The 23,197-nt window shown below is 51.1% G+C and overlaps 1 protein-coding gene and 1 long non-coding RNA gene across 7 annotated transcripts in view; one reads left to right on the top strand and one right to left on the bottom strand.

Moving 5' to 3' along the window:
* The window catches only part of PBX1 (PBX homeobox 1), a 325,769-nt gene that overhangs the window by 243,914 nt on the left and 58,658 nt on the right, over positions 1-23,197 (bottom strand). The window lies entirely within an intron of this gene.
* LOC140626858 (uncharacterized) lies at positions 7,115-22,307 on the top strand. Its single transcript, XR_012025856.1, has 4 exons — positions 7,115-7,212; positions 13,295-13,429; positions 16,741-16,993; positions 22,058-22,307. It is a non-coding gene; the product is annotated as an uncharacterized lncRNA (long non-coding RNA).

Genomic DNA, 23,197 nt, shown 5'->3' with positions numbered 1-23,197 from the left:
GACCATCAGGAGAAAACCTCTCTCCAATCCGCAAGCAGGGAAAGCTCCCCACCATTTGTGCGTGTATGTGTGCGTGTGGACTCGTTTCCTCCCCTCAAGACTGGGGGTCTCCAAGCCCTATTTGCATTCAGGATTGAGGAGTACCGGAGAAAAGTTGGGAGTGAAGAGGCCGGTTTGGGCCACATTTCCAGCCCGGGAGCACCCACGGGTCTTTGGAGCCCAAGGGTGCCTGCCTCTTCCTGGTGGTTCCCGAGAGCAAACTCGAAAACCTACTTTCAGCTTAATGCCTTAACTTACGTGGCCGCCAATGACCAACCTTCCCACTGTTGATCTAAGTCCTTCGGCAGCAGCAACTGCGAATTCCACGGCTACATTTGCCAAAAACATCAGGTTTGATTATTTTAAATGATTATCATAATACAGATGAGGTGAGGATTACAACAGATTTCTGTTTCTCTGCTTGCTTGCTTATTCATTTCTTTTTAAAAAAAATATTTATTTGAAAGAGAGAGAGAGAACATGCATGAGAGGGAGAGAAGCTCAAGCAGACTGCACTGCGCGCAGAGCCCGATGCGGGACTCAATCCCATGACCCTGAGATCATGACCTGAGCAGGAATCAGGGGTCGGACACTTAACCGACTGAGCCACCCAAGCGCCCCGCTTTTTTCTTTAACCACCATGTTCTCCTGAATCCATTTCCCTTTCATTCTGCTTCAAAGGAACTCTGGCTCACTTAAAGACTGGGTCTGCACACCTACCGGGCTGTCAAGGAAAGAAGGCAGAGACAAAAAAAAAAAGAAATCTCCAGATTTGCACTGTGTGCTCCTGGTGTCTTTCATCCTCTTATCTCCACAGGGCAGATGACACGCTCTCCATTTACAGGTGAGACAACTGAGGTTGGCCAAGGTTAAGTGACTTCCCCAGGTCACACAGTCTATGATCCCCGGAGCTCAGGGTCCGAGCCTTCTACTTTTTTTTTTTTTTTTAAATGCCGGGCTTGAACTCACGACCCTGAGATCAAGGTCTGAGAGATCATGAGTCGGACACTTAACCGACTGAGCCACCCGGGCGCCCCCAAGCCTTCTACTTCTAAATGCGATGCTCTATACGCCACACAACTCTTGCCTCAAAATTCTGAGCCCTGGAATCATGAACCTGCACTGCCACGGGTCAGAAGTGCTGCAGAACTCTAAGTGTGCAGGGTCCTGTCACGACGGTGGCATCACTTCTCCCCCGTATTATCCCCACCACCACCCCCCAATTTGCTGTCAAATCTGCACATGCACTTGGGGGCGAGGGATGTATCTCTGCGTGCGCATTGGCAAGAATAATGGGCCACGAGCTATTTTCAAAGGGCCACTTACTTTTCCTTGAGATTTCAGGCCCAAGTCCTCTGCTACTATCTGCCTCCCAACTCTCACTCTCGATTCTTTTTGATCACCGGCCCCCCCCAAACTGTTTGGCCCCAACCCCCCTTCCTCCCTGCCTTAAACTCAAACAGCCATGGAGTTTGTTCAGATTCCCTATTCATCAAGGAAATGAATTCCATATGCATAATTCATTTCTTTTGTGAACTTTTTCCCCTGCAGGGAGTTAATGCTCGCCAGCGCATTGGGAACAGAGACGGTAGCAGAAGGGACAAGTGAGCAAAGGGGGTCCCAATGCTTTCCCCCGTGTAGCCGGGACAGATAGGGGCCAAAAGGTCTGGCCTCTGCTGGCTGACACCTCGAGCTCCACAATTTTATCTCGCAAAAAGGAAAGGGGGACCCTGCACTGCTTATTAGGGGGACAATGGGCTTCGCCTTCAAGGGCGAGCGGCCCGGGGAGCCCCGAGGCCTTATTTCCAAGCCCAGTGGCGGACTGTCGCCTGGAGAGAAAGAATGGCGAGAGCCCTCCCACTCCTCCACGTCTCTGCTCATATTAAAAACCCAAAACTAAACAAAGAGATATACACCGTGCCCAATGCACCATGTTTAACAGCTGTTGCATTTGGAGGCAAAGCAGTCCCTAGTCCAAAGTCAGATTTGAAAAACGGCTTTATTAAGAGAAAGATTTACTGTATATGAACTCCAAGACTGGAAAGTGGAGGAGGAGCAGCTGAGAAACACAGACCTGCCAGACGGGGAGCCCAACTGACTCCATGGCTGATGTTACCTTTTGGCAAGTTTCTCTGACCCCCGCGACATCCTGGAAGTTGCGGGCCTCCGGTTATTAACTCTTTACTGGCAGACAGTCCAGAGCCCCCAAGTTCCGAGCTGGCTTGATCCACGATCCACGGCACAAGAGATTTTAAGGCCAAGACGGAGCAGATAGTCCAGCGCGGTGTATGTCAGGGAATTCGTGTTACTTAGCATCTTACTTAAATTTCCAAAAATACATCTTTCGTTCCACTGTTTTTCTTTTTTTTTGCTTCTGCCTTCCTCCATCTCCACAAAGGGGAAGGGGCCCATAATCATTTCAGATTTGGAAACCATCGTGCCTAATCCTAAAACCGCCTGGTAGTTGAGGATCTGCCTCTTGCGAAAAGGTCCACTGGTGACCGCCGCCGCCTAGGATCAGCACCATCCCACCCCGAAGAAGAAGAAGCCGTGTAATCAGCGATCATAAAATTTCATTTGTTGTTTCTTCTTCCAGCGTGTGGTCTGATACGGGCTGGAGAGGACGGAGCCAGCGAGCCAGGAGGAAACAGAACCGGATCCACCAATAATTGAAAGCAACAGAAATTTTACTGTGATTCCTGTAGGATTAACTTGTAAAGACAAATAAAACCGTCAAGGGTTTTCATCTACCGTATGAGAACCAGAAAGCAGCTGGCCAGCTTTGCTTTACCATCATCCACTGGAAAACCAGGCCAAGACAAGCACTCCACGGAGAAGCCAGGGAGAGAGAGCCATGGTTACGCGAGTCATAAATGAAAGCACTCCGTGGCGCTTGGGGACTAGAGACAGTGCCCTGCCCTTGGCCTCACAGAGCTTATGGTCTACTTAGGAAAGAAGGAAGTGTGAAGGGAATTCTAAAGTTAAAGTCAAAGCAAACCCAAAGAATATATAAATACATAAGCGAGCCAGACTACCCCAGCAGCTGGCAGGCATTCCCGGGGACACCTGCAGGAGAGCCATCAGACCACGGCAGTTGCACGCAAAAGCTCTCGAGGTGGATGGACATGTGGTCTGAATCCCAACCGACGCCACTGGCCAGCTAGCTATGAGATTTCTGACACGAATTTAACCCCTCAAATCTCATCTGTAAAATATACCTTCTAATTTCGCTTCTTCACGGTAAGAATTTAACCAGATTCAAGGGCATAACGCGACTTCAGGGGCGCCCGGGTGGCTCAGTCGGCTAAGCGCCTGCCTCCGGCCCAGGTCACGATCTCAGGGTCCTGGGATGGAGCCCTGTGTCGGCCTCCCTGTCAGCGAGGGGTCTGCTTCTCCCTCTCCCTCCGCCGCTCCTCACCACTCATGCCTCACTCTCTCTCTCGAATAAACACGTAAGAATCTTTGAGTAAAGTAAGATAAAGTAACTTCATGGGATGCCCAGTCACGTATGTAAGTGATACAGGCAATCGGTACCCAATTTTAGAGACTCCAAAAAGGCACGAGTGTTCTCTGGCCACTGGGAACAAACACGGGGATGTGGACCGATGGTGACAGGTAAGCTGGTTTGGCACGAGGTCTGATGCAGCCACATGCCTGCTTCTTGTACGGCCCGGCTAGAAGGGGGGTCCAAGAGAATAAAGGAACCCACTCGCTCGGCCAAAGACCAAGCTTCTCCATCCCGCTCTGTAGTGTCTAGGTGGGCACCCTGCCCTTCGTTTCGGCGAGGTGCACTCTCCACCTCCACGCCGTCTTTCACCACCATACCAGTCAGCATCCCTCCCTCCTCTACTAAATCTGGACAGTAAGTAGCATCGCCCTGTCACGGGGGTACGGAGAGCTTCTGCAACGCCCCATTTAACTGCTCTGTGTTCCTATCTTCGGCTTCATTAGCATATTTCAGCAGTGCCTTGATGGATGAAGATAGATGGGGGAACATCATCCTTGGTGAAATCACTGTTTCATCAAGGTTAAACCAGCCTCGAGCTTCGCCACCTCCCTTTGTTTGGCTAGGTCTCTAATAACAAAATTAACGGCAGAATTAATGCCCAGGAGGCTCCCGGTGAAATACACTGATGCTCCCAGAATGAAGCTTTATCTCGGACCTCCCAGTTTATAATCCATCAATCAGTGGCTTCCATACTTTATTTTAAAGTAAAGCATCACCTCCATCACGGCAGAAGCCCGCCTCTCCATCCTTTCCCCTGACACAGCTGGGCTGGGATGAGGCGAAGGAGGAGACTCAGAACCGTCTGGAGCCACCAGTCAGGGAAGAGGAGCCCCGAGAGCCTCCGTCTACCCCGATCCGTGAGCTCCCGGAGGGCAGCTCGCTCTTGTCAGATCTGGTCGCATCTGCTGTCGTCGGCGTGGCACGTGTTCACTATGTCCTCGCTGCTACTAAAGGAACCGTGTTCACCAGGACAGCAGCACCTACCTGAGTCCCTAAAGGCCTACCGAGCGCCCACCGCCTGGCAGGACTTGGCGCAACGAGGCCGCGCTGCCTCCAGACCTCAGGAGCTGCCCCCCAGCAGGTTTCCACACCGCTCCTCGAGGGTTTCACCTCCCAACTAACCCGAGAGGCACACCTGGGTGGCTGTGCACGTGACAACGGGACTGATGTCCTCGGCTGGCCCACAACGAGGCAGGTGGGAGCCAGCTGAGAGGCCCGCGGCCACCTCTGCTTCCATCTCCCATTCACGGTCGCATCCCCCGGGCAGGACCCTTCTCCCCGCTGGGAGCCTGTCTCTGCAGCAGCCAGGCAGCCTGCACACGAGGCCCCTGGTGCCGTCCATCCCGGGAGCCGCTCGACGGCTCCAGCAAGGGATGGAGCCCACACGCGACTCTCCCCCGTCCCCCCACCTCCACGTAACATGTGAAGAGGGCTGTCACGAGTCCGCTGTGGCACAGGGCCACGGATCGGGACAGTCACATGCAGCCTGGAGGGGACGCCACGGCAGAACGGGGGGGGGTGCGATTCCAGAACCAGAGTCCCCGAAGGCCGATTGGGGGGCGCTTTGTGAAGGATGGTGGCCCGCCCCACACACGGAACAAGAAAGGGAGCGGGACGCAGGCATCCTGAGGGGCTAAGAGGGAAAAACCCAAAGGTTCTGTGAGCCCAAGTCCCTCCACTGACAGAGAAGCGATGCTGGGAACAGCTGTTTGTCCAGAGGACCGTGCCCAGGGCACCAGCCTGCCCAAGGACCCCGTGGGGCAAGGAGCGGTCGGCCGAGGGGGCCGTTGCCAGACAAGTCGAAGCTGAACATCGGCTCCTCCTCTGAGAAATAGGTCAACGTGATCATCGTCGCGCTGAAGAGGCTGAAGAAGGCTCATCACCACAGTCTTCCATGAGAGGCCAGCCGAGCGAGCGCCTGGAACCTTCTCCTCCGACCCCGTGCCACTGCGGACGAGGAGGCGCACAAACCCGGACAGGACGGAGACGACGGCGCGAGGCCCCACCTGGGCCCTGCCAAGCCAGCCAGCCCGCCAGGCTTCCAGAAGCCGCCCGCAGCCTGTGCCCTGTCCGCAGGTCCCTCACTGGCGACCGGGAAGTCCGTAATTCTCGAGCTCCTGGACCTTCGACCGCCACAGGGGCTTCCCACCCCACTCCATCCCCTCTCACTTTGCCAAAGGCCTCACCTACCTCCTCAGGCCCCAGGATTTGGGCTCGCCTTGGAAGTGGGGGGGGCCTCCAGGACCCCAAACAAATAACCTCACTGTTCTTTACTCCTGTCTCGTCTTCTGTGAAACGAGAGCAACCATCCTGCTTCCGGAAGGTCTGAGAAACCACGGAAAGTGGACGGACGCCTTCCAAGCTCCCCAGGAACCGCGTGAAGCATTACAGGGGGGCAGTTTCTTGGTCTATAACTGAAAGGTGGGCACATAACAGCTCTTCCTTGGCAAGACTAACCTATAAGACAGATGCCAAGAGGTCGACGTTTGTTCTGCACAAGCTTGCTTTTCTCCTCCCCACTGACCACAGGGAGGAGGGTCACAGCAACGGTCCCCTCACGCTTGCTGCAGGGCACATATGCCAACACACTCGTGGGGCCTTCAACCCACCGGGGGGGGCGGGGGGCAGGTATCGCCACCCGTCACAGACAAGAACACAGAGGCTCAGGTGGGACAAGAGGCTTGCACAAACCCACACGGCCGGTCGGGCGCAGAAAGGAGGGCTGAACTGGGGTCACCGGATGCAGGCCTGTGCCCCGGCTACAGTCCGACTCCCATAGACAGAACCCAGCCGGGCAGCTCCCCTCCACCCAAGAAGAGGGTTACAGCTCCCTGACACCCTCAGCTCAGGAACTCCCGGAGCTGTCCACACCCTGCCACCAAGGAGACCACAGGCCCGAGAGGACTCACATGCCGCTGCCAAGCAGGCGGCTCTAGACCCTGCAGTAGGCAGGTGACCTCACCGAGGAGCGTCACATGCGAGGGGTGCAGGTCCGAGCCGGTAGGAATGGCCAGGCCAGCCCGCGGGGATCGCCTGCCTTTCCCTCTCCCGACTGCTTTGTCCTCAGACCCCCAAGAACAATAGGTAGTCATGCTCTGTTCCTCGTCTTTCCCACTCAGCGTGTGCGTGCGTGCATGCGTGTGTGTGTCTTTATCAAAAAATTGACTGTTTTATATTATATTCACACATGCAGAGGAGAGGCTCGCCAGGCGCAGGAGAGGCAACACCCAGAGAAGTCTGGCACTTTCCTGAGCTTCCTCTTCTGTCTCAGCCATCAACCTACGGGTGCAGCTGTGCACAAGAACTTCAAAGGGGAAACTGAGGAAGGCCGTGGAGAGAAATCAGTGCTCGGCACCAGACAGCACAGAAAGGAGTCATTTTAAACCATATCCGCCCCGGTTCGCTGTGTTTTCCGCCACCTTGTTGTGCCTAGGGCAGAGGGTGACCCACAGAAGCCGTCTGTGTCGTCCGGCAGACCAAACAGGAAGAGGCGCAGAAAGCTGCGCAAGTGACCACGCTGCCGCGGTTGCTAGGCAGCACGATTATGTCCATTCCCTGCTGCTTGGCAACCAGCATCTCCCATCATATCCACGCACAGCCACAGCAGCAGCACCAGGGTCTCACAGCTTGGAGAGAAAGGGGCTGCATTTCAAAGGAGCCTCTAAGTATGAACGGATCCCCCTCAACATTCCACCCGGACCCAGATGGCCCCCAGAGCAAGATGGCCCCATTTACTCAGAAAGTGCCCCTTTGGTGACACTTGAATTTCACCTGATGGCCGTAGAAATCTACCGAGTGCAGCGATATGCCAGGAAGATGGGGAGAGAGCCTGAGTCAGCAAGCTCCAGCTTTTGGAGAAGAAAGCCTGTGCTCTCGGCCCCATACCTCTGAAGGATTCATTGTTGGGATGCTCTTTTTTCCCCGGATCAGCTGTGTAGCGGACTAGGCTTAGGCAAGAGGGCCAGATACCTTAAATCGTGATGTTTCTTTCCATGGTCCCCGACCAAATGCCAGCCCAACTTGGCAAGCTTCTCCGAACTGAGGGCAAAATCGTGCTACCGTCACCCTAACCTCATTGATCACTACCCACTGGCTCAACAGCAGGGCCAAAGTCATCAACTTACTGTTCAATTCGAATAGCTGCCTACTGTCTAACAGGACTCCCTCAGCCCACCTCCTGCCTTTGGGTGATACACAGATGCCCCAGATCCCACTGGAAGTCAGCATCCCAGCAGGCACTTGAACTCAGAAGCCCTTGGCTTCTAGTCAACTGTCTTGGCCACCATAAGACCTGCTCTGCTGTTTTCAGGCTTGAGCCACATAAGGATTGTGTTAGTTCATTTTTTTATTTGTTTTCTTTCGGTCCAACTTTTTAATATATTAACTTCTCTAACAGCCACTTTAGGAGAGACCATACAGAGTTCTGCTCTGCCCACCAGGGCAAGTGCTCCCTCAATGCCATCCAGGGCATTATGAATTCTCCTCTAAATCTCTCCGTGGGATTTTTATAAAATTCTCGAGCATCATTCTGATTCTACTCTGAATTCAGTGAGATCATCCGAAGTGATAACCTCATTGGTATTTCATTTTCTTCCCAGCCCCAGCTGGAGAATTTTTCCCTTCATTAAAATTAACGAGGTCAGTTTCCCAAGCTCAAGATACTGAGCACTCCTGTTGGTGGGGTTTTGTTTCTTAAATTGAGCTACAGTCTCTAAGTGCAAAGTTATACTAAGCGTCATTTACTTTATTGCTGCGTAATAAGAAACCAAAATGGAAGTACTAAGCTATCCTCCTAGCACATCCTACACTTCAGCAGCCACCCGCAAACACACACAAACCACACATCCCCAACTCAGCCCGTGGCTTTTCGGCATTCTGGCCACCAAAGGAACCTCGCTGCGGTTTAGGGCGGACATCGCGGTAGAAAAAAATAACAAAACTCGGGCCTCGTAAGTGGCCAGGGATCTAGGGTTCCAGCCAATTTGAGAAGAAAGACACAGCCTCCCCGGGCATTTGACAAAAGCACGGTGTCCCCGTGAAAAGTAATACAGGGTCAACGGGATCTGAGCGGAGGGGAGGATTCCTGTCCCCTTCTCAGGCTCATCTCTGCAGCCAGTGAACAGGTGGATTAGATATCCAAAGCTTAACGTGGCCGTCCCACCAAAATTCAAGGAGAGGCACTTCGTCACCAAAGAAGAGACGTACTTAACACGACATCTCTGGTAACAGGAAGGGGAGAAAACAAATAAACATAAAACGCCAATTCCATAAATGAGGTGGAAAGGCACTCTCCAGGGCTACCATAAATACTCATACCCCGCACGCTAGACGCAAGCTGCACGCATCTACCTTGTTCCCAGCTGGAATAATAGGCTTTCAAGATGGTCATGTAGCAGATGAGCCCAGTCCCATTCAGACCCACTGCTCCGCCCCTGCTGTCCATCTCCTTCTCCTGGGTCAGCCCAACCAACTTTGTGTCCCCCCACTCTTGGGCCCCTGACCCTGGAGACCTGTAAACGTAGAATGCAACTGTAACTGAAATCACAAGGTGGGGGAGAAAAGATGCGAGGGGCTAGGAAGAAAGCCTCAGAGGGGACTCCCACCAGCTAGGCCACCAGATTTGTCCAGGCCCACTGACCTGGGCCAGGGGTGGGATGGGGGGTGGGAGGTAGGGAGAGCTCTCAGGTCCCACTGTTGGCTGATCCCAGTCCAATCAGAGACTGGGGGAGGACCCCGGGCAGCCTCATGTGACCCAGCACAGACAGCCCAGTGTAGAGAGGGGCTGTGTGCGCGCAAGCAAAGTGCGCCAGGACCTCTTCACTGAGTGTGCCAGGGAGAGAGAGGGAGAGAAGAAAAGGAGAGAGAGAGGAGGGGGACGGAGAGAACGAGCAAGGGAGTCTATCCGAAGCTGCATCCTAACGAACCTTAATAAGTTAATGCAGAAATCTTCCCAAGGAGTCTGGCTATAGGAGACGCTGGTCTCTCCTGAATCAAAATCTGTTATGTTGTAATATAATAGATGTAAATTAAAACAGAAAATCTATCATGCCTCTAATGTACCCTGATGGCTGAGTGTGTGGATCCGTCCGAGGAGAGGCACCAGGAGAAGGGTGATATATGGCAAAGCTGGATGGAGGGTGAAAAGCGTGGCGAGGCGCGCGGCGGAATGGCGCAGCCCGCTCACGCTCCTCAGACCCAAGGGCAAGAGACGAATAAATGTTGATTAGTGTTGATTTTGTCCGACAAACGCCTGTCGAGTGACAGTTGGGCTAAGCTGCACTGAAAGAGAACCATTAATCTTGGTCTGGTTTAAGTAGAGTATATTAATTTGTGTCATTTTTACTAAGTCTTACGGAGAAAGGCCTCTTACTGCTTTGCATATGACTGCTTTGGTGGCTCAGCCCGGCCCCCCTCTCCCCCACCCCTCGCCCTCCCCCCTCCCACAATCTAAAACAGATACCATGGTGGCAGCGGTGGCAGCCGCGAATTCAAATGACACAGCAGGGGAGCAGGGGACTGAGAGCTCCTCTCTCGGATTAAGAAAATAAACTCCCAGGGTGTTGGCATAGCAACAGCATTTCAGATGAACTGCTATATATTCAGTGATTAATAAATTAACATTTTTTACAGTTGTTCCTCCTCCCCACCCCCACCTCCACGCTCCCTGTACCCCCTCCCCACGCTCACACTTCAACCTTCTCCTCCCTGCGGCTCTCTCTCTCCCCTAAGGAGACAGAAAGAAGGCTCAGAGGCGGAGGAGCAGCCCAGGAGGTAACCCCGGCCCCCCGCCGCCAGCCCCCAAGACAGTGAGGGCCTCCGTCCAACATGGCACTGGCACCGCGGCTCACTCCCACCACACTGGCGTCAACGACCCCCAGCCCCAAACGTCTGGGCCTTGCCAAGTCCTGACAGGCTAGGAAGCAACGAAGAGCTACCCCTCCTGCCTGAAAGTACAACCCCCTGAATCAAAGACCCCAAGCCACGTCCAGGGGAGCCCGGACCTCACTATATCACAAGGAAGTTTGCACCTTGGGCTGGTGGCCATGAGCAGGAAGCTGACGCTGCCCTTCTGAGCTTACAGCCGTCCAGTGGACACCACCAGGGATTTGGACAATCCCCATTCCAGAAACAGAATCCAACTAGCGCCCGTGGAAGAAGGGAAGCGCAGACCCCAAGCACCGCCCTGAGCCTCTGGTCCAGACAGGTTCCACAGTAAGTTCAGAAACGCTCCCTTTGCAAAACCTTCAGGAAACAGTATTATGCTTAAGGAGAAAGGAAGAGGGAGGCGGTAAATTTTGTCTTCCACAGCTCTCACGTGGACCAGTGCTTCGGCCTGGGGATCTGGGAGTCCAAGGTGAGCCCCAGAGGGTGTGTGACCTCAGCCCTCAGGAGACACGTCACCACGACACCCCCGAAGGAGCTCTGGCCGCATCTCCCAGCGCCCTGCAAGCACCGGCTCTCAGAAGCCAAGGGGAGGAACACTCCGCGAGCACCCCAGGAACCTCCATAGCAGGAGGAAGAGACTATTCCGTACAAGTGTCAGAGACAGAGCTGTCCCTGAGGATGAGCGTTGCAAGGAGTGGAGAGCTGGCCTGCAAGGTGGCAGCGTTCCAGGGAGCGGGGTCACCATTACCAAAGACTGGTTCCAGGGGGTTCCCGCCTCAGCTGAACGGGAGGTTAAATCATATAACCTTCTAGGCGTCTCAAGGCCACTGCTGGAGGATGAAGGAAGTAACAGCAACAAAAACCTGCTGTGAGGCTTAACATGGGCCAGACACGGGCCGTCGCTTTCCATACACTAGCTGGGAGGGAGATACCTATGGAGTAGACGGTTGTGATTCTCTCCAGGGCATAGATCAGGATAAGCTGCACAGAGAACCTAAATGATACGTCTGAGCCACCTAACATAGAAGGCGGAGCTGTGATTCGAACCCTGGCAGCCAGAGCCCAGAGTCCATGCTCCTAACTACTGCATGACATGCTCCACTGAAGCACTAACCAGACCCGAGCAAACAACCCACAGCGAGATCCCCTGAATCCCTGCAAAGTGGACCCGACAATGGAAACTCCAGGAATAGACAGTGATGGGATGACAAACAGTCTAAGGAGAGAGAGAGAGAAGATGGCCCTGAAAAGCAAAAGCCCCACCCAAAAAAGTCGGTCAACACTGTTCGGTTGCAGACATCGTTAACAGAGTGTAGCGAAGTGGACGTGGCATCAGGAGAACTGGTTGTGGGTCCACTAAGCTGTGTGAACTCGAGCGAGTTACATCCACTCGGGGTTTCCTTCTCGTGAAACAAGCGGTTGGGGATTTCTAAGGTCTCTTCCAGTTCTTCACCCCACAGGGGCAGGTCGGGCACCGTAAAATCCATTTCCCAGTTTTGAGGCCATTCCCAGACTCACCCTCATCACATCCTTTTGTGCCTCCTTGTCTGTCCTTCAACCGCGCCTAAGCTCGTGGAGAACGTCAACGAGATCATGGCTCTATCTTCTCTAGACCTCACGCACCGTGTGAGTCCACCGTGCCCACCGACCTACCCTTCCTAGTCCACTGATCATTAGAAAGGCCTAGTTTTTGTGTGTCGGGGTGGCTGATAGAAAACAGAGGAGGGACACCTGAGTGGCTCAGTGGTTGAGCTCAGGTCGTGATCCCGGGGACCTGGGATCGAGTCCCCACATCGGGCTCCCTGCAGGGAGCTGCTTCTCCCTCTGCCTGTGTCTCTTCCTCTCTCTGTGTCTCTCATGAATAAATAAATAAAATCTTTAAAAAAAAAAAAAAAAGAAAGAAAACAACAGAGGAAAACAAAAAACAAGCACAGGGTTTGAAGACGCAGGGGCTGAGGGCAGTGGGGCCTCTAAGTGATACTTCCCTTCTCTGCAACCCCAAGGCTCCAGGACGGCCAGTGGCAATGAGGTGCCGGGAGGAGGGCTGTTAAGGCACAGCCGGGGCAAGGTCCCACGGTTTCGGGGCAGGAGGGCATCAGGTCAGCCCCGAGCAATCATGATGATAACATAACAATATTAGTATTTGTCCAGAGAGGGGTGGCGTGAAAGGAATCACATTAAATCCAAGAGGACTCGGATAAAATGACGCCAAGGGTCAGACGGCATCTAACAACAGCCTGTGATTTGTGGCCCTGCCACGGCTCTAATTTGCCTCTCTCCGGCTGACGGCCCATGAAGGTGAGGGGTGCTGCTGGGCGCTGCCCAGGCTCGGCTTGCGGAACAAGCGAGTCACAGCGCGGCTCGCGGGGGGGCGCTGACTTGGCCACAACACCCCGATCCCATACAGGGGGTGGGGGGGGGAGAACAGTCCCATGCAGATCGGCTCTGTCTCCCCTGTACCTTGATTTGTCTGATTCTCCTTCCTGTTGCCACAAAAGCTGATTTATCTTCGCCGTTTCACATGCATATTAATTGCTTTCCCCCTTGTTTGTTTAAAGTATATCTGATGCAAGTGTCTGTCTCCGAAAACAATACGTCTCGCTTATATATTATCTATTGTGGATTGTAAACAGGAATGGCAGGGACTGTCTTTATTTTTTCTATCACACTTGTAAATATGCCCAGAGGCTGGGCAGCTTCTCCAATAAGTAAAATAAATAATGAATTAACTAAGTGGACTTGTCACCCTCTACGTGGATTATTTATGTTTCGCACCTTATCTCCGTAAAAGGGTCAACATAAAGTGATAGCTGTTCCTTTCTTCCTTTACCTAATTTTTATTTTTTGTCCCTCCTCCTCCAGCCCCTGTCCCCTGACGTCATCACCTGAACCTGAGAGCTACGTTTTCTGGCTTCTCTGCATCGTTTGCATCCAGAGACACTGAAGTTGGTTCAGAAAGCGCCTTGAACGTCTGTCACCAAAGCACGGTCTCTCCCGGTGGGTTCGTGAAACTGCGTGTTTTATTTTAACGAGAACTTTCATCTATCTAGCACCTAAGCCAGATGGAGGCTTTTAAAGGGTGCCTTGCACACACACACACACACACACACACAGAATAGTAACCATAAATGAGATGACATTTGTGTACATTAACCTGCAAGGAAAAAGAATAAGCAACCCTGGGTGTTACTAAGGTTCATCTACTGCTCCCTCGGCCCTCCGCCTGCCACCCCCAATCGCTGCCAGGTGCCTAGACCTGCGATTTCACAACCCACTCTGTCTGTGACATCATACTACCTAGACACCTGCTGGAGGCAACAAAGGTACCTTCACAGCGAGGCAAGATCTGCTGACTCTCAAGCCTTTGCGTGATGATGCCAAACACTTGTCATTCTTGTTTTATTATGAGTCGTGGAGGAAATAATTAAGCCCATTATTTTAAAAGAGGAAGAAGAAGGAAGAAGAAGAAGAAGAAGAAGGAGGAGGAGGAGGAGGAGGAGGAAGAAGAAGAAGAAGAAGAAGAAGAAGAAGAAGAAGAAGAAGAAGAAGAAAGGCCCAAAGATTGCACAAGAGAGTCAGTAACTGCCAAGTACCTGGTGAGAGCGAAGTGATTCAGAGGAAAGAATGTGGGTCGTGACATCTGAGGAACCTAAGTTTTAATCACAGAGTTGTTACAGGACCCTGGGCGGTTTATTTATTCGCTCCGGGGCTCAGTTTCCTCATCTGTCAAGTGGGAATAGTAATGTTTTCAAGGTCGTTCAATGGATTTTGCATAGAAGATCTCATTGTACCTGCTTGGCAGGAGCCCAGTGAACGTGAGCGGTCTCTTTCTCCCTAGTATTTGGGAAAACAGAGAAAGGACATCAAAGGGTGTGTAACAGTGTTTCCCGGTTGGTAGATGGATGGTTAAGGCGAACTGCTGTGACAGGAAGCCTATACGTGAAAGACACGTGAGCACCGCATCACACCTACAAGTCGGAAAGTCGGAAAGCCCACGGGAAGATCTAAAACAGAGCATGACCCGTCTCCTAAAATGTCACGTTGCCTGGACACGTAAAATACTTCACTCGGACTTAAGATCAGCCCACAAAAGAAAAATCTATTCGGTCTTTTTTTTTCCACGTCATCCAAAAATGGATGATACCACCTTTCCTTCTATGCCCACGCCAAAAAAAGTCTCAGATTGGAATTCTTTTCCCTACTCCAAATCACTAAGGTCGGCTACATGCTATTTGTGAGCATCCTCCCACCGACCACAAGCACTAGCTTTCTTAATGACTTTGTAACGGGACGTCAGGAAAAATTTCACATTGTTTTAGGGTTGTTTCCTTCACCTTCCTAAAAAAAGTGCTTTTACTGATAGCACTTCTCAGATATCATCTGTGATTTTTTGGCACGCTCCTTCACACCATGTTTCAAAAAAGAAACAGTCAAAATATTGCCCATATAAGATCCATAAATATACGTAGCATACACACAAGCATCCCAAATGTGGTTGAGATAACAGATCACAGGAACTCCTACCTTTCATCAAGGTGTTGGCAAGCCAATCTTCTTGCTGGAGAAAGAACTGAGATGTCTGGGGGGTATAGCCTCACCGCACGTATCAGTTTTTGCCAAACGATCTCACTACAGCTACACCCACGTTCCAGAGAAATGCTCAAGTGGCTTAATGGGAAGTTGGCCTGATAATAAAACCCCCTGAATAATTTCTGTTGTAAAGAATCAACTAATCGTGGCAAAGCTGACAGCCAACTAACCGGGGGCTTGGACATGGGGGCTCCCATTCCATCTGCATCGAGGTCACACAGTCCTCGATGAAGCCACATGCCAGTTTGTGCCTCAGTTTCCCTCAAAGTAATTGCACACAATTCTCTGATCGACTTACTTCACTCCGCATAAGTCAATCAGAGAAAGACAGTTATCATATGGTCTCACTCATACCTGGAATATAAGAAATAGTGCAAGGAACCATAAGGGAAGAAAGGAGGGGAACTGAGTGGGGAAAAACCAGAGAGGAGGACAAACCAAGAGAGACTCCTAACTCTGGGAAACACCCAAAGGGTTGTGGAAGGGGAGGGGGCAGGGGGATGGGTGACTGGGTGACGGGCACTGAGGGGGCACACGATGGGATGAGCACTGGGTGTTACAGTACATGTTGGCAAGTTGAATTTAAATTTTTAAAAATTGCACACATCTCAGTGACCCCCGTTAATCGTCCACATAGAGGCAAGAAAAAGGAAAGTCTGGCAAAAGAGAAAAACCTGATGGATACAGAGAGAAAACCTAAAACCTGCAGATGGTAATCTAGAGATACCGGCCTAGGAGGGAATTCCAGAAAGCGTCTCACTGTGCAAAGGGCTTTCCTCAGCCTCCTCTCTGGCCGCAGTACTTGCCGTGGTGGCCCACCACTGATGTCGACTGCGTATTTCCCTCGAAAATGCTTAAATGCTTTTCCATTTTTCCTTTCCCTTTTTCTTTTCTTTTCTTTCTTTCAATTTTTAGATGGCGAGTGGGTCAGCCTCTTCACATTCCTTCGAGGACAGGTGCAGGGGGTGGGGGGCAGGGATCATCAGTGTCGGGGCAGCCACCCCGGTCTAATACAGGGAGCTGATGGCATCAAAGAGAGCAAAGTGCCACGGATGAGCAGGGTGAGGGCCCAGCCCCGGCCCCAACCTAGGGTCCGAGGTCAGCCCGGCCGAGCACCGGCCTCAACAACGTCGCGTGAAGATGCCATTGCGCTCCACTCTAAGCAGCGGTGGAACTGTTGCCATGGCAACAAAGGTACTTGAGAGGGGCACGAGCAAAGAGAGACTTAAAAAGAAAAAAGACAATATGTGGCCTAAACAAAATATGTGACGGTGTAAGGGGTGTTGTAAAGCCTTTATTGCCACTTGTTAAGGAAGACCTGTATAGCTCACTCGTGAGTAATAAGGCGGTCAACCCAAACTAAGGCACTAAAAATTTTACAGCACCCCACATATCATATATATCTGGATAGATGGAGAAACGGAGGGATACGTATATAAAGGACCGCCACGGCCGGGCTCACACGCACACAAGCAGGGGTTGCTACGGATCTGCAAATGCCATCCTCTAATAGAGTCGTTAAGATTTACCAATATCCTTAATTTATCGGCTCTCAAACTCCACGTCCCATCAATTCAGTTCTTAAAAGGTTCAGAAAGCTCAGCTGCGGCGAGAACAGTGGTGGTTTCCCAGGGAGCGCGGACCAGCCAGGTGCGGCAAGCTGGGATTCCCGGCTCCAGCTCCGGGGGCGACTCCGCAGCTAATTTATTATTTCACAGTTGGATTAAACGCTCCCTACTGCCATCGCGGGGACGGCCAAGGTGACCGGGGATGTGATGAAGGGCGAGGGCCGCTGAGAGACGGGACCACGGTGCCGCACGTCTGTAAGGCTTTACAGACCCCAAAATCATGCTCCGGGGCAACCAGTTCGGAACTTAGGGACGGTCTCACCGGAAGAGGGTCCGCTCGAAGGCCGCGTACCACGAAGGCAAACTTGCAGTAAGCCGTCTTAGACTTCTCCAAAATGTTTTCGTAAGTAACGACTTTTTACAAGTTTCGCCCCCAGATTTCATTTCTTACAGGTTTTCTCAGGGTGAGGTGCACATGACCCCGGGGACTCCACTCCACACTGGCCCCCAAATCAGTCCCTGTGCTTATTACCTCTCGCCATCACCTGACTCCAGAGCAGGCCGGAAAGGTGCCTTCTCTGGGGGCCCAGGCTCTATAGTCCTGCAACTCGCAGGTGCCACTTTCAAAGGTACGGTCGGGGCAGGAAACCGGCGAGGGCCAAGGCCACTGGCCCGACCCTGCCGCCCTCCAAGAACTTCATGCATGGGGAAAAGTAGCAAGAGCACGTGGATGAAAGTGCTCGAAGCTCTCTGGCAAGAAAGCAGTGGGATCAGGATTTCTCCTGAGCCACTCCTGAAGCACAGACAGGGATGCCTGCCTATTAATGATGAAGGAGCGCCCATTGCCACTAAAGGCCACAACTGGGTCCCCCTTCTGTAGCTCAGAAAACGTGACCTGCCCCTGCTTCCCCCCAAGCATCTCGCCTCTCACACTGGCCTCCTGTCTCTTGGGCCTTGTTCTTCTTCCCTCACGTGGATCATTGTCTCCTTTCTCTGCTATTCTGACCCTCCTGCTCCAGATGCGGAGGGTCCATTCCCCGGTGCCACCCCTCTGGTTCTGCCACGGGGGTGTCCCACTGCCAAGGTGAGCCTGGTCCCCTCCCACGCTCCCTGAAGCAGGAGGCAACTCTTGCTGAACCACACACACAGGAGCTGCAGGTGACACAGTGAGCAGGTCAAGCACCTGCCAGCCGCACATCTGCACCGGCACGTGCCAAAATCAATAGGACGCTCATAATAATGGAAATCCAACGGCGACCATCTTATGAAGTGTGAAGCGTGCCAAGGGACTGCGTTAAAGCTCCAGCTAGGAAAAGGAACTGGAAGTTATACTTCCTTTGGAGGAAAAAAAAAAATTAGCAAATGGTTCATTTTTCCTTAAGGGGGAAAAAAGGCACTTTCAATTAGGTGAGTAGAAGGACAAACGCTCCAAGAGCATTTTGCTGAAGTTATAAGTGCTTTTGAAACCCCTCCTGTCAGAGCGTTAGTAACACAAGATTTAAGATGCCCAATTAATTTTTTCCAGCCACCAGCCAAAAGTAGATGCAGGAGGAGGTTAAAAGCTAAGTGTTTAATTAATATTAAATTTATAAGATTCTCTATCACTGAAAGCATTGTAAAATTGAAAAAGCAGTTAATTTTACGGTTGCTGTGTATTCCTCTGCTTTGATCTTTGATCTATGATATAAAATCACCAACTGTAAAGATTCGTCAGCTTTATTATACCTGTTTAATGGTAAGAAGAAGAAAGGGAGGAGGAACCTACAGACATGAGTGGGAGTGGGGCCCCGAAACTGGTCATCAGCGCTGATCGGAAAATGCTCAACGTGGAAAAACGCAGGGAACAGCCTTGGATCAAGCCCCACGTGGAGATGAGGCAAGCATCTCTCATCCATTTCTACCCCCAGTTCTCTGGAGTATTAAGAGCAGCAAACAGCAGTTGGGGGATCTCTGGCCTAAGACAAAACACTGACAAAGAAAATTTAGGTGGCATTCGGGGAGAATTTTCTGAGATGGAGAGTTGCCAAGGCTTCGGTGGTTCACTGGGCTAGGCCACGACATTCCCTTTCCTACAGAAGGAAATTCTGAGATTAGCAAAGTGCAAGTCTCGTGTGTCTGTCTCAAGCAGACTACGGATCGATTCACGCTACCAAGGGCTCCATCTACTCGCTCACGTGTAGTAGAAAAAGCCAGGCCTGGCTGAGGAATGCTCAGGCCGCTCAGCCGGGGCAACGAGCCCTCTTTAATCAATGGCATTTGTAAAAAAGCCCTCCTGATAAAGGACAATGCGACAAGAAACAGGCGGGAGGTGGGGTGGGGTGGACGTGGCACCTGCTACTAGAAATGTGACCATCCCGAGCAAGGTTTTCACAAGGTTTCAAATCACCCTATTTTCTGCCAGTCGAGACAGATGTTCAGTCCCTCTACACCAGACCACGCCATGAGTGTTGGGAATTAGAAGGGGAGAAGGGAGCACATGCCCCTCAAATAAACTAGCTCGTAAGAACGAACACTTGCCTTCACCTCCTCCTGGCCCAACATTGGGGGGAGGGTAGGAGGGCTGCAGGTGCAGGTGGTGAGCCTGGGGATGAGGATGGGGATGAGGACAGGGATGATGGGGTCCGGGGAGAAACCGAGCTGGGAGGTGGAGGCAAAGGAAGCATCTCCTGCCTCCCAGAACTTTGTGTCTTGTTTCCCAAAAAGAACAATAGGGGCATTTTCAACTCCTGGCCTCCTTCAATTGTGTCTCAAACCCAGAGACAAAGACCTATTATGCAGAATAGATTTTACAGAAAGGCAGAAGGAGGGTGAAGGGGGGGTGAAGGAGATAATTCATGTGAGGTGTTTTTCCTTTTTTTTTTTTTTTAAATAAAAAAAAATCCCATCAGGGATCTCATTATAATTTCATTATTAGTAGAAAAACCAAATAAGTGGCAAGAAAAGGAATCTCAACTTAATATTAACGCGCACACACACACACACACACACAAAGATGAAAGATCTTCTGAGCTTCAAAGCAGCTGCTAATTTTCCCAGCTTCAAACGACTCGGCGAGAAAGACACTGATAATGAATGTGCCTTTTCCACTGGCTCACTTATAAACTTTTTCCCTTTCCATCCCTCCTCCCCCCACCCCCCAAAAACTCATTTTAACTGGAAACAAGTATCAGGCATAGTAACAGCATCCTGGGTTCATACACAATCTTCCATCAGTGCTCTAACCAAAAAAAAAAAAAAAAAAAGTAAGGTAACCAGAGAAGGAGGAAACGTGGTATGAGGCTCACCTGAAATAAGCAGGTACTGAAGCTGAGCAGTTACACAATCAACGGAATCCAGGTTTAAGGGTAAAACCGGGAACCTCAGCCCCCCAAGCCTCCATGCACCATGCACGTGGAGAATGGAGGGAGAGAAGATCCCCAGGGAAAAGAGCCCACGTCGCCCAGAGCACCACCAGCACCGCAATTTTGCCTTGCTGCATTCGAAAAGGGCTTCCAGGTGGGCTCTTCGTGGCACATTTCTACAAAGGTGAGCGCGACCCTTTACGAGACAAGTTCCCACGCGAGCAAAAGTATCACATGCACAACCAGAGGCGATGCCTAAACTGAAATCAAATGTCTTCGATGTCACGAGGGTACAATTTAATAAATGGAGTGATCTATAGTTTTCCTTATGTCTTTTTAAAATCAATCCTTTATGGGACACCTGGGTGGCTCAGTGGTTGAGCATCTGCCTTTGGCTCAGGACGTGATTCCGGAGTCCTGGGATCGAGTCCCACATCGGGCTCCCTGCAAGGAGCCTGCTTCTCCCTCTGCCTGCGTCTCTGCCTCTCTCTCTCTCTCTCTATCTCTCAAATATAACATTTTTTAAAAACTTTTAGAATCAATCCTTTAAGGTTAACACAGAAAAGGGTAAAGGAACACAATCTTGAGAAGGAACTCAAGCACCATGTGGGAGGCCATTCTGTTGCCAAGCCCAAGTCCCAGTACCAAGCCGGAGGGGATGGCCTGATGAGGCCTGAACCAGTTAGTAAAGGAAAAGCACTTAGAGCTCTGCCCGACACAGAAGTAGAGCTCAAGACGTTATAAAATCCAAACACAAAGTCTACACCCTTCCACGTTCCTCAACAGTAATAGGGCCATACTGCCTTGGGAAGAACAGCCAAGGAAACGCTACAAATACACCCCCTCGCCAATAACCTGATAAAACCCATTTCAGGAGAATGGAGCCAATGCACAGAACACTAACTTTCTTTGTCTGTGTCTTGAACCATCAAGAGGCTACAAACTTTAGACGTGTGCCCATCAAACTTTAGACGTGTGCCCATCAAACTTTAGACGTGTGCACACCGAATACATGTTTCTGAAAGCTTTGCCTGGCAGTTATGTGTGATACTGCGAGTCTACCTCTCCTGGGCATTTTCATCCTGAACAAAAAATAAAAGAGAGCAAGTTTCCAGAACTTCAGTCCCCATAAGCCAGTGCCACCTGTACCCTGCAGTGCCCAAGACCCTACGTGGTGGGTGGGCCGTGGTACATGTCCTTCCAACTCACAGGGATCTCCTACCCCCTGGAAAGATACTCCTAAATCTTTAATAACGGTCACAGTAGCAACAGACAACACTGTAAGGACATTTTCACAGACATATTTCCTGGAATATATGACAGTTGTCAAGAGTGACAGTTACCTGCCTAATTTTTACAAGCAGCTTTGATGACAACAGGCCAGGCTGAGGTTGCCAACCCCTGTGACTGTACAGTCTCTTTTCTAGCATCAATAAACTGTAAGGAAAGGACACCTGGGTGGCTCAGCGATTGAGCGTCTGCCTTCAGCCCAGGGCGTGATCCTGGAGACCCGGGATCGAGTCCCACATCGGGCTCCCTGTGTGGGGCCTGCTTCTCCCTCTGCCTGTGTCTCTGCCTCTCTCTGTGTGTCTCATGAATAAATAAATAAAATCTAAAAAAAAAAAAAAAAAAAAAAAAAAAAAAAAAAAAAAAGCAAAACCTGTAAAGACCCCCAGGGCGCCTGGGTGGCTCCCTCACTAGAGTGTTCCATTCTTGGTTTCGGCTCAAGTCATGATCTTGGGGCTTGATCCCACAGCCCCGAGCTCAGCCTGGATCGTGCTTGCTCCTCTGTCCCTCCTTCCTGCTCGCTCTCTCTCATAAATCAATAAATTAAATCCTTTTTAAAAATCGTTACGGCCCACTACAAGAGAGCATTTATTTTTAGCTTCCACAGACGTGAGACGAGGCACATGGACAAAAAAAAGCCAATAGGAACCATAAATTGCTATTTTAAATGAATGTGCGTTTTATTAACCACAATAGCATCTCATACACTCAACGAATTTTACTAGGCCTATCTGTCTGTGTGTGTGCGTGTGTCCTGACACTATTCTGTTTACCGACAATGCTTCGTGTGCGCAGGGATTTCCCCAAACCTTTTCAACCACTGTTTGGCTCCCCACCAGGGTCCGCAGCCCACAAACTGGGTACCACTGTGGCAGAGGAAGGAAGATCCCAAATGAAGAAATACACACCTCCAACCAATTCTTTCATTGAGAGAAAATGACATTCCAACAGCTGAATGATTTTACACACGCTGCCCTTGTTTTACTCCTACCGACTCTATCAAAATGTTGATGGACACAGTACGGATAATTCCCCAGTTTACATGGTCTTGATGGTTGGTTTACGACACAATAAAATTTTCTCTTTGGCACAAGAACCTATCTTCCATCTTCCGTGTATCCATCTCCTATTACAAATTGCGGGTAAGGATGTTGTGGAGAATAACATAATCAAAGCAACATTTCTAACAAAGATATATGTGTATGATCAATGACAACGGTAGCAATTGCTTAAGAAACATTAGTAAATGATTCTCGGGATACACAGCCAGCCGTGTGGTTTTAGGGCAGGGGCAGGACCATATAGGAAAGCTGTGCTACCCGCCAGAAAGACGGACCCCCACGTCAATGTACGCGGGGCGTTCGCACCCCCAGGACCCACCTCCTCCCTCCGTCTCCCTGCAGGGTTTCCCCTCATCCATTCTCAGCTCCTGTTTGTCTGAGGCCACATGCAACTGGATTTGTCAAGCCCCCTTTTAACAACTTGTTGTCACAGTCCATTACCAAATTGCATATAGTTATATATTCCACTAATTAGGCTTCTAAAATATCATTAACATGTCTCTTGATCATTAGCATAACGTATGAGGCGTCCTCGTTAGGCACGACGCGAGTTTGTTAACGTGGTAATGAAAGGCACAAGGCAGGCTCGGCAGGAACCAAGAAGCACGGAGAGGTGGGAACATCCAGGCGCGGATGCCACAGGGACAGGGACAGGGGCCCAGACAGACAAAGGTCAGGAGGGAAGGTGGGACGCGTGAGGAAGACGGAGAGAGACAGGCCCAAGAGCAATTGCCAGAAAGCTGATGGCTTTGGCATTTAGGTGGCGGTCCCGGCGGGAGGGGGAACCCCAATGCACCCTGCGCCGTTTTGAGGGAACTGCAACCTGGCAAGGCTCTTGATGTGCTGAAGCAGAAGAAGGTTTTGAAATTTCCTAGACAAGGGGGCACCTGAGTGGCTCAGTGGCTGAGCATATGCCTT

The sequence above is a fragment of the Canis lupus genome, chromosome 38 (assembly GCF_048164855.1).
Source record: "Canis lupus baileyi chromosome 38, mCanLup2.hap1, whole genome shotgun sequence".
NCBI lineage: Eukaryota > Metazoa > Chordata > Mammalia > Carnivora > Canidae > Canis > Canis lupus.
The sequence above is the reverse complement of the archived record's forward strand: the minus strand, read 5'-3'. Positions and strand labels throughout refer to the sequence as shown.